Source organism: Pinus tabuliformis, chromosome 3_2, assembly GCF_031772625.1.
Source record: "Pinus tabuliformis cultivar Carrire ecotype Pingquan chromosome 3_2, CPIR1, whole genome shotgun sequence".
Classification (NCBI taxonomy): domain Eukaryota; kingdom Viridiplantae; phylum Streptophyta; class Pinopsida; order Pinales; family Pinaceae; genus Pinus; species Pinus tabuliformis.
In genome coordinates, this window is record NC_142302.1 from 206,025,869 (window position 1) to 206,038,473 (window position 12,605).

The 12,605-nt window shown below is 36.6% G+C and overlaps 1 long non-coding RNA gene across 3 annotated transcripts in view; it reads left to right on the forward strand.

Moving 5' to 3' along the window:
* The window catches only part of LOC149180474 (uncharacterized), a 98,965-nt gene extending 91,292 nt beyond the window's left edge, over positions 1–7,673 (forward strand). For 2 of the 3 annotated variants that reach the window (XR_016256932.1, XR_016256931.1), the window contains exon 2: positions 7,359–7,673. This is a non-coding gene — a long non-coding RNA (uncharacterized LOC149180474). Of the gene's footprint in view, positions 1–6,940; positions 6,996–7,358 lie in introns of all 3 variants that reach the window. The other variant, XR_016256930.1, reaches the window with a different exon arrangement.
* The last annotated feature ends 4,932 nt before the right edge of the window (positions 7,674–12,605 follow it).

Consider the following 12,605-nt stretch of genomic DNA (forward strand, 5'->3'; position numbering starts at 1 on the left):
TTTACAAAAAGAAAAAAAAAATACAATTTGTTTATGCTCTTATTAGCAGATCTATTCATTAGTGCACAAATAAATTTAAATAGATGAGAGAAGTAAATTTTTATAGTGAGCAATCGCCAAAATCTCTGCAAAACGAGTCGTTAGATAAGCCTTGGGGAATTTCACACAATAGGCTTCAAAACCTCTTGCCTTGTGAGTTGGCTGGTTCAACCGAAGATTTCCCCTCATGCCCAAGATTTAAAAACCATATGATCTCTACACACTTGAAATGAAGTTATTAGATCATAAGGGGCCAGATACACATTAAAACCCTCAAGATCTAGAGATACCTACTAGATTGAGTGAGCTAGAATGTTTTTCTAAACCCAATACTTAATGCAAGATACCTGTGCAAATAGATAATCCAACTGCTGACAAATGAAATAATAACTTGGTAATTATATTCAATAGAGCATAATTTAGAACAACGTTATCACAAGAAGCAAAAAGGTAATACCATTGCGAATAAACCCCCAAAGACTTCGATATTATTATTGCAAAATGAAAATTACATCCAGCAGAGGTTGAATCATAGCTTCATTGAATGATTTTCGGATGAGTACATGATTAATGAGGAGCAAAATAGTTTCCTTATATAGAAAATAGAGAGATCTAGATCCCCCTCCAAGTGGAAAATGACTAGGTCCAAAGAAGTGCACAAAATTGACTTGATCTTGTAGAATAATGGCTTGTTGATGCTTGACCCATGCCAAAATTAAATCTTGTTCCTGAATTTGAAGATGAAATTCTAATTTGTTGGTAAAACCTTTTTTTCCTAGTCCAAAAAATATTATTTTGAACATTTTTCCTCAAAAAATCTCTTTTGACTTAACCACCTTGGTCCATAAGTTCAATTTAAAAAAAATTGATCTTTCCCTTGATGGAGGACCTCAAAAAATTAATTTCTTTTGGACCCATGAATTTTTGAGGGATTTTTCTCCTTGGAAATGAGTCCTTCAAATTTAATCTTCTTTGGGAATGTCCATCTTCTCCAAAAAATCATTTTTCCACTTGGAGAGATTTTTTTTTTCTCTCGTTTTTTTTGATCATTTTCTGGCTAAATGTTTGCCATCTTTTACCAGAAAAAAATAAAAATGACTCTAGAGGGGATTAGACATATTTTCACCCTCAAAGTGGATCTAAAAAATATTTTGGCAATGGTGTTTAATTATGAGTAACCATTCACCAAAAATATTCCTAGACAACACTTTTTTACATCAAGATATAACATAGAGAACCCTTTTAGAAGGGGAATTTTACAATTGACACATGACCTCTAGACAACCAAATTCTGCAACACAAGACAAATGATCTAGTATGATAATTACATAGACTTGATCAACGACTAGGACTCACCTAAGACCTTACCATCGAGCCCCACTCTAGCTTTGGGGGATGCTTGGGAGAAAAACTCATGCCAAGTATTTAGGTTCTGAAATGCGAATAATGGGCAAAGGGTAAAAAACTCCCGACAGTGAAACTCTTTGCTAATCAAAAGCTTATCGATATGTTTTTACTGGCTTCATAGTCATACTAGAATCATTTTTACAATGAAGGGCCACAGGGTTGCAAAATTTGGGACTGCAATGATACCTTGGAAGCTACATGATGACGATGATTGAGAAAATTTTTATCCACTGGTATGCACTTTGCTTCTTTGGGTAGTTGACACATATGTGGTTAACACACAATATTGCTCAACCCACATAGAGAGAAGGTGACAACACATAAGTATGGGATGGATGGATGGTGCAAGGAAACAAGAACCCAATCTTGCAAGTTTTTGGAGCAGGATAACAAGTATATCAGGATGCAAAATTAGGAGTCAAAACTATGGCGTAGTGACATCTCAGTTATAATCAGAGAAGGTGGTCTGTTTCAGGGATCGTTGATGAGCGGTGGGAGAGACACTCTTTGTGAAGTCATGGACTCCAAAGGTGCTATGGTGGCAGTTGACATCTACTATGACAGAGGTCCCCAATAGTTAGGCTGGAGGGAGATTATGAGTTGGTTCCCTATCAAATGGGAAATTAATGCAAAATACTTCTAGCCAAGGGTACAACATAGCTGGACTGTTCAGGCATTAGGGATGATATATTCCCTATTTGGTAGTGGGATCCAGGTGGATTATTCCTTCGTATTGTAGGGCTTGACCAAATAGGGGAGCACAACTGGAAGGGAGGAGAAGGCAATATGGAAAAACCTCTTTCCGAGAGACTAGGAGAATACATCTTATAGGGATTATCGATGGAGCATGTGGTATCACGTGGCAACACTTGAGGCCCTTAGAAGGTAGTTGTGTCAACATTCAGTCTCCATAGGTATCCAATTTTTCTTTTGATGTAGCATTCATGCATAGGTCACCCTGTGGATATGCCACACACAGGGTGTGTATTTAGAATCAAGGATCTTGCTCATAAAATTTAAATGGGTGCCTGGGACTAGCCCTATTTCACAGGATGCCAGGAAATATGCTATGGAGCACTCTACAAATTCACCAGGAATTCTTAAAGAGGAGGGAATGCACTTCTATAGATTGCGCCAAGGCATGGCAACATGTGGAAATAGTACCAAGTTTAGCAGTGTTGAGATGATATGATAGTTATGTGCTAAAGCATTCTAGAAACTTGTTTGGGATTTTGGTATAGGTGTATGGATTGCTTGAGGACAAGTGATTTTGGGAAGGGAGGATTGTAATGTCCCTTTTTTCGGACGTTGGGAACGTAGAGCATCTCAAGTAGCCTAGGCTACAAATTTAAATTAATTGCGGGCTATGAGAGAATTAATTAATTAAAAGTGACAAGGAAAAAAGAATATTATAAAGTCACTTTACTAAGAGAAAAGATGAGCCATGGTATTTGGTATTCTGATAAGCCATCGTAATAAAAAGTGAAGCATGAGCTCATTTATGGGGGTGTGGATGATTTGGTTAATTTGATTTTGTGGGCTCATTGAGCTCATTTATGGGGGAGTGGATGATTTGGTTAATTTTATTTTGTGGGCTCATTGAGCTTTGTATGGGGGTTGGTAACCCTAGTGTAGATCTTCGGGGGTGAGAGTCGAGACTATCCTCCCTAGGGATATTACGTTAAACTCGTTTTGGTGGTGAAACACCCACCCTAGCTAGTTGATAGGGAGAACCACTTCAGGGTCTCTTTGGTACTTAACGAAGCAAGGAAGATCAAATTGCAACAGTCTCTAGGAGTCTAGAATTTTGCAGCAGGTTGCATCACCATCAACCAGTTCCAGTAAATCGATTTTGGCATTTAGAAGAAGTTGTGAAGCGTGTACTTTCTTGATATGATTAATAAAATAGCTTGCTGAGTTTATTACCTCATAGCTTTGCCTTTGGTTGATTTATTTTGATTAGCAATTTTTTTTTTTTTTTTTTTGTGGAATTATCTATGGAATTTATGTGAAGAAATTAGGAGAGAAAAATTATCAAAATTTATAAAATAATTAAAAAGGAATATTACATGATTGTGGCATTTTCAATAATTTTGGAGCCTCTAGAGGCTAGGCGTGGCAGCTTGGATGCTTTCTTCTCTTGCTTGGGAGGATCGACCCCCCTTTTGGGGCATTCACTCATTAAATCATTGCACATGTGGCTTGACTACTTTATTTCTATGATGTGTTAGTTTAGTTGATTTTAGTAGTTAGATTTAATTTTCTTAGGCTACATCTAAGGAATTAAATCAAATAATGATATTTTATTGTAAAGGAAGTTAGATCTCACTCTATAAATAGAGGAGATCTTCCTCATTTGTACTCATGATTGGATTGTGAAAGTACTTCTCTCCTTGGATCTGAATGGAAATATCTTGATTGCAGCATTTTGGTGTTAAGGGCTTATCCATGTGGCGAAAGTTTTTGTCTTAGAAGTTGTTCTTTCTTGGTTATTTCTTCTATATCATCAAAGGCATTATTGTGATTACTCAAGACTACCATAAGACTACTAAGGTCGATCCATTGAAGGGCAACTTTGTCACTTGGAAGGACATCTAGAAGTTCTTCTCACACACTTTCCTTTGTTGGTTTGGGGTAAGTTATAATCCTCTTTGCTAGGCCATACTATGAAGTTCCTTGGTAAGGGTTTTGATTCTATTTCATGACATAGTCCATCTTGGGGTTGAGGCTTTCCTTGCGTACAAATCCCTCATAGTGGGGCTATGATTTCATGATTTTCCTTGATTAGGCAAGGGGTTAATTTAGCTATTGAGTTCTAACCTCTTGCCCTAATCCACAAAACACTGGATAATTGACTTAAGAGAGTTTTCCTCTTGATCTCATCTTGCCACTTGACTCCTCTTGATTCCATAGCCCTAGAAGGATATTGGCACTGATCATCATATTCCCCAATCATCTTTTTTCCCTTTATTTTGAAAAAAACCCTAAAAAGCCTCAATTTTTTTTGTTTTTGTTTCACTGAGGCTATCATTTACATCACCTTGTGCTCTTTTGACTAAACCTAATGATTCTAGTAGGGAAGCCCTGCTTGAGTCGAAGGAGAGCTGACCTAAAGCGAGAGGACAAGTCGTTGAGGTGATAGTGGGTGACCTTTCTCAGAGTTTCCTATCAGATTGTGCATTGTGGATTGGGGATTTTATCATGTACATACAATTTTGGTGTTAAAAAGCCCCAATTTATCTTCTCTTTGTCCTCTTTTTTACTATCCTTCTGTAAATTATCCCACCAAAGTGCAGCACATGATTTTCATTTTTGTTACGACCACGATAACAGGGTTGCCATTTTGCATGCTTACAATTCAAGAGGCCAGGATACAATTTTTTCAGTTATTGTTTTTTTAATTTCATTCTCCCACACTCAACTCATTCTCTCACTCGTCTTGCACTCATTCTCATTCTTTGAAATATTCCTGCAATCCTTAATCACTAATATAAATACTGTTGAGACAACGTGATTCTTTGTTTGCTAACAACAACCTTTGCTTTCCTTTCTTTCTCAACATGTGATTCCTTACTTGCTAATACAACCTTTGCATGCTTTTCTCCTTGACGTGCTATGGTGGTGTGTGGCATGGATATGATAGTACTTATGTTATTATTTAAACACTTTAGGTTAGGTTATACTTCAAAAAGTTAGGTTATGTTACTACTACTACTACTAATAATAACAACAATGATTACTTTAGGAATTTAGGTTAGGTTGTTATTAGGATATTTAGGTAAGTGTTACATTTATTTGATGAAAATATCATGATACGTTCAATATATTGCTATGTTGCACGGGTTCGCGAACCCGGGGGTGGGGTTCTTGAACCCGTCCCAGGTTCTAGTCCCCATGTGGATTTGGGTATGGGTGCTTTTGAGAAGAACCCATAAGAATCGTGTTCTTCTATGAAGAACGAGGTCCTCCATTAAAAAAATTTGGGTTCTTTTGTCTTGACGAGTATGAAGAACACCAATGATGGGTACTTGGAACCCCAAAATCAGGTTCTTTGGGGTTCATTTTAATTTTAATTTTTAACTTTTTAATTAATTTCATGGGCTTTCCCTAATATTCCAGGTAGCTAGTTCTTCGTCTTGTGAGAGGAATTGGAGTACTTATGCCTTTATCCATTCAGTAAAGAGAAATAGGTTGGGCTTAAAGAAGGCAAAGAACTTAGTGTACATTCATAGCACACTTCATCTCATATCTCGAAAAGACCCTGGGTACAAGGAGGGTCCTTCAAACAGATGGGACCAATACAAAGATGATGCTATGTGTGTGGACGAGGAGATAAAACTAGATGACCTTATTGACCTACCTCCAGTTGCTATGGATGAGCAAGAGCCTCAAGATGAGAGTGATTCCTACTTGGAGAGCATGCTAACTGAAGATCTGAGTGATGCTGATGACATGGCTTGAGGAAAACATTGTTCACTATTAGCTATTTTTATTTTAGTATTTTAAAATTTCCTAGTTCATGTTTGGAGATGCCTTTAGGCAAATTTTAAATGTAGTATGGCAATGGACATACATAATGATTCTTATTAATATGTGAACTCCAATTTGCACTTGATATCAAACTAGAAATTTTGAAATTTCAATGTGAATGTTGAATGTTCAATGATGTGCATGTTTAAATCTTTAAAGTTTAAATTATAAATATTTTAGTTTTCTCGTTTAAAGTTGAAAAATATGCAAATTCATATATATTATAATTTATAAAATATAATATTTATATATTATATATATAAATTATAATATACCCCCACAGAACCCACACACCCTGTTTCAAAATATGATGTACCCGTACCCATCCCCGAACCCACGTTTCCTGGCAACATGGATATATTGTGATATTTTTGGTATATATTGTGAACCAAAGGAAAATATTGCGCTGTAATGCTTTATAAACTGGTTTTTGGTTTTTTTTCCCTTAGTTTGAAAAATAAAGATAGGGGATTGAGCTTTGAAGTTTGGGAAGTATGTCACCATAGTAATCACCAATAATATTAAATTCTTTAAGTAAAACGTGACTTCTCCTTTATCTTACTTTTTCCTTTTACTTAATTTTTTAACATTACCATTAATTGTTTCAGGATGTTTGAGAGTGGTTCTAACATCATCAAACTTCATATGCGGAAAGTAGAATTTCATATTCCATTTAGAATTCAGCAGACTGCAGTTTTTAGGATTTCAGGATTGGCAAGATTGTAATGTTTCCAGTAGATTCTATCATGTATGAGGGTAATGGGATTGACATTTAATGAATAGCACCAAGCTCTCTATGTACCTTGATGTTGGTGGTGCTGATTGTTGAAGTCCTTTATCATGACTGATGACCATAGTAAATACGAAAAATGTACCTTTCACTCAAGTAATATCAGTAATTAGGCGTGTTGAGTTTTTTCTACCTTAATTGGAGGATGTTGATTGACATTCTTGGATGATCAAGGTAGAAGCAGAGGCGAGGGCAGAGGGTTCTACTAATGATGAGGATCCCAATATAGGTGATGATATTGATGATATGTAGTTATTTGTTGTAGCATAATGTTTTTTGGATTCTAGAGGCTGTTTATGTATTTGTCTTTGTTTCAAATATGTATTGCAATCTACGCTTGGTGCCATTTTTCTATGCTCACCCCTGATACTTATCGAACTTTACGTATTTGACGTCTAATGGTTTGGATTCACATTGATGTGTGTGGGTGTAATTTTAGATTGTGCATATGTATTTTTTAGCAGACAAGTGAAAAAATTAGTTTACTGGTTGGTTCTGACCTGGTTCTTGTTTTAATACCCTTTTGTTCATGATGATGAGTCATGGGATACATTTATTATTTTTTTGATGTGATTTTGTATCATCCTTTCAGGACTTAGGACTTGGGACAGATATCAGAAAGCAGTATCAAGGTGTGATGTGTCACTTGATGGTATCTTATACATCTTTATTTTCATGTCTATGTGGCACTACATTTGTTTGAGGTTGTTGTTGCTTTATATGTTTAAAAATATGAGAAAAATGAATATTTTCGTATTTTAAAGTTCACTGGTATTTTCCGATATTTTCCCTGATATTGCCAATAAGTTGTATTCCAGACCCTTGGCGATACATTCACTGGCATGATAAATGCAGCATTGGTTTAGGTTACTTTATTATTGACAATAAAGATATTTGAATAAATAAATTCATGTATACATATTGAGAGACTCTAATATACTTTAGGGTATGATGAATTTTAACATATATATATACACACACACGTAGATTTTCTTCTTCTGTCTAGCCCATGGAACAAATATCCGTTGACGTATGGCAATGATGAGATATACCAAAAAAAAATGTAGAGGAACAATGTTAATAATATGTCTGCATCCACCCCAATGTGACTAGAAAAGTTATGAAGCCCAAAGTTAATTATATGGCAATGATGAGATATGCCAAAAAAAAATGTAGAGGAACGATGTTAATAATATGTCTGCATCCACCCCAAGGTGACTGGAAAATTTATGAAGCCCAAAGTTAATTATATATTTGAACCTCGTTGTGTATGTTGTTTATTTTCCCACGAATCGTGTTGAGGTCGACGACTACAGAGGAATTGTGTGTGGCCGTAGGGCCCTGGTAACATCATCAAGTGGTATCAAGCTCAAATGGAGGTCAAATATTTGCTGCATTGAATTTTGTATATCCAAGGTGTTTTATGTGGTATAAATATGTTTTATAAAGTGTGGCAACCATGAGAGGGTTGGGGTCACAACGACCATGGTGGCACTATCATGTGGTCATAGTAGTGGTGTAGCGAGGCTGCAGAGGAATAAATAGCGTGCAATGGCTTGGCGGAGGTAGCATGGCGGTGTGGGGGACACGGAGGTGGGCCGAGCCTAGCCTTAGGTGGTGCATCATGGAACCATATTGGGCGGACCCCCTCTTCTGTGTATCAAATGGGTATTCCTCGCTAATAAATTTATTAAAGAAATGTAATTTGTATTTAATAATAAAATTATATATTATGAGGCTACCTTAATCTATGGTAAATGTATTTTAAAGTAGAAATTTATTATATTAACATTTAAAGTTAATCTATTCAGACCTTAAAAGAGAAAGATAATATTAAAATTAGAGTTCTTTCATTCATGATGTTTTCTATGAAGGGACATAAATTCCTTTTAGTAAATTTATCTAGGACATTATTTCAACTATTTACTTTACTATTAAAGCATTTATGTGAAGATATTTTAGTAATTATAATTTTAAAGCGTAAGACAATTGTTAACATCAAAGGTATAGTTGTAATATAGAGGTGTTATTTGTCAATTTATTAGTTTTAAAGGTATTTGTATATACTATATCATTATGTTCAACCTACCATGAGAATAATTGATTTGAATGAAGAATTATTCTTGTTCAATTCATTAGTTTTTATATATTTTTCTAATAATATTTTATAACATAATTATGCATGTCGTAGCTTATATATATATATATATATATATATATATATATCACTTTTACACCTTACTTTCATCAGTTTTCCAATGCCTTAATGACTTTTGGTAATTAGACCTCTGGGCAAAATAAAATAATAAAAGGTCAATAACCCCTCCACAACCGCATTTAGGATTAGAAAATGCTAGGCAAATATTACAAAGTGATACTATGGTCTATGAAGACCCATGCATTGTGATAAGTATTATTATGCATTGGAATAGAACACCATGCATTAGGACAAGCAGGTAGCGATACCACCCTCCTTGACCTTAGTACCAGTAAGACCTGCCTGCAAGCAAAAATAGCAAAAAAAAACTATACCAGTATGAAAACTTGAATTTACGAAAATTATATTTATTAAATCTAAATCGTACCTCAAAGTTTCATAAATCTTACTATGTATCCAGGAAAAGCTGCAATGGTAAAGACATGTCAACGACGACGACGCAAGCGGGTAGCATCGCCATTGCTAATGCCACCACCAAAGACATGTCAACGACGACGACGCGAGCGGGTAGCATCGCCATTGCTAATGCCACCACCATCGTCATCGCCATCACCATCACCATCGCCATCGCCACCACCAAGACCATCATCAATGCCAATCGATTCAAGACTTGAGTTAACAATTATAATGTGCTCATTGGAAGCCATCTTGGAAACATTAAAAGGGCCGCCAATAACTAATATCAAAGAAGAGCAACCTCAACTTGAAGAAAGAAATCCAGCGTAGCCCAAAGGTTCTGATTATAGACAATCAAAGGAAGATATTTCTAGGGAGCTGCAAAAAATTAAACTCCTAGAATTTTTAGGAGGATGAGCTAGAGAACGTGCTAAAGCATGGCTAGAAGGAATGAACAGAGGTTTTGCCCTAAGAGAGTACACTTCTACCTCCAAGATGAAAATTCCTGTATTTTAGTTAAGGGAAAGTGCCTTGATTTGGTGGAGAAATTTGGAAAAACAATTACACCTCACAACGGATAATGTTCCCTAGGAGTTATTTGAAGAAAGATTCCATGCTAAATACTTACCACCTTACTTTTAGGAGCAACAAGACGAAGCTTTACATATGCTAGTTCAAGGTAACAAAACAATGGAAGAATATGAGATAAGGCTTATGGAACTCGTGAAATATATTCCTTATCTAGATGATGACGAACGTCAAGCTGAGCGCTTTGTACATGGATTAAATCCTCGAATCAGGGCCATGGTCAGAATGTGGAAGCCATTATCAATAACAAAGGTAGTTGAATGTGCCCGTTACACAGAAGAGCATCTAGGGATAAAAATGGATGTCATGGGAATTTGAGACCACCTCCTTATGGTAATAGATTTACTTCGAGAGGAGTAGGAGCAAGAGCTCCCATGATAGTTAATACTATAGCTATTGAATCATCAAATACAAGCCCATGGAAATCTCGAAGAACTGCTAATAGAGGAAGAAACACGAGAGGAAGTAGCACAAGAGGACGAAGCTCCTTGTCTAGAAACTCACAATTTGACTCAAGGGGATCACCATAGGTTAATTGTTGGGGATGTAGAGGACCACATTTTCAACGTGATTGCCCAGGATCTTCGTCAAGTATAATGCATAGAATAGGAAAAGGACCATCATCAAATACCCAAGGCAATCATGGAATCCATGCAGTAGTCAACAATAACCAAGCAGAACATCAGTGCATTGTAGTGGAATCCTAAGGTACTATTAACAATATAAAACTCAAAATTTTACTTGATATTGGTGCGACTAATAGTTTCATTTCATCATATGCATTAAATAAATGTGGGTTGGCACTCTGCAAGCAAAACGATTTCATGCATGTAGAAATGGCTTTAGGAGAACTTCAATCCATAGACTTAAGTGTATAAGAATGCAAAGTTGATCTAGGGGTCTATACGACTAAGTTAAAAATTTATGTCACAGCCCCAGGGACTTATGATCTCGTCATAGGTATGAATTGGTTAGAAGCTCATCAAGCTTGGGTAGACTATTATGGGAAAATAATTTTTTGTATAAATGATGAAGGAGAGATGATCCAAATTCAAGGTATCAAGAGAAAGGTATCTTTACGCTTCATCTCAATAATGCAAATGAAGCGTTGCTTAAGGAAAGTTTGTCAAGCATATGCAGTTCAAGAAGTAAGAAAAGAGAAAGGACCGTGTTTAGAACAATATCCGGTGTTAACTGAATTTCGAAATGTTTTTCCAAAGGAACTACCAGGATTACTTCTTGAAAGAGAGTTGGATCTCATAATAGAATTGAAACCCGGTACAAAATCAATCTCTAAAACACCTTACAGAATGACAGCTCTAGAACTTCAAGAATTACAAATTCAGTTGAAGGAATTGTTGGATATAGGACACCTTCGACCCAGTATTTCACCTTGGGGTGCTCCTATAATTTTCATCAAGAAGAAGGATGGTTCCTTGCGGTTATGCATAACGAGACTTAAATCGAGCTACAGTAAAGAATCAATATCCAATGCCTCGAATTGATGACCTCTTCGACCAAATGAAAGGAGTTGTTGTCTTTTCCAAAATCGATCTACGATCAGGCTATCATCAGTTAAGAATCAAGGAAAGCGATATCTCTAAGATTGCATCCTAAACACACTTTGGGCATTATGAGTTCACTGGGGTACCATTTGGGTTGACCAATGCACTAGTAGTGTTCATGAACCTTATGAACAATGTTTTCCGCTAATATCTCGATCAATTTGTATAGGTCTTCTTAGATGATATTCTCATCTACTCCAAAAATGAGAAAGAGCATGAAGAACATTTGCAGATAGTATTATCTTGCCTCAGAGAACACCAGTTATATGGAAGGTTATCCAATTGTTCCTTCTTTAAGAAAAAGATTCATTACTTGGGTCATATTATATCTGGTGAAGGGATCTCAATAGATCCTAAGAAAGTAAAGGCAATCCTGGAATGGCCGGTGTTACACAGTAATTTGTCACCGTCCCTGTTACCCCTTCTCCCGCACCTTGGAGGACTTATCCCGGGACCTGTGAGAAGTGACATAGCCTGGAAACACTTGCATTATATTCCCCTAAGTGTGTACTTCATATGCCCTGAAGACACCTTCTGCAAAATACCCATAAAAAAAGCCCTTTTTTTATTGGCGCGGGTTCACTGTGTATCACTCGCGCCAATAGGGGAAATCCTCCAAAGAGGGCGCGCCAGCTGACGCTCTGTCTCAGAGTCGCACTCGCGCCAGCCTAGTTGGGTAAATTTTTTAACAAACCAACTTACGAAGGTTCTTCCTAACCTATTCATGAACTGATTCCATCTTGAGTTAGTTCAGTTGGGCTTCGAATCTCCATAGAAGGGAAGTAGTTCTCCACCTCTCATGGAAGCTTCTTAGTGATAAAGCCAATCCCATGAATCTTGTGGATGACCCTAACTCCTTCTCCTCTATCTATAAAAGCTTGTCCTTTTGCCTTTGACAAGTTAGTCTCCAAGTTCCAAATTCTAAGTCCCAAAGTCTGAGAATTGCTAAGCTCATGCTACAAGAAGCCTTCTTCATTCCCATGAAGCTAAATCTAAAGTGAGGAGATTCTTGTCCAAGTAACCAAGGAGAGAGAGGCTTGTTTCCCCATTCCCAACAAGCTTTGCAAGGCAT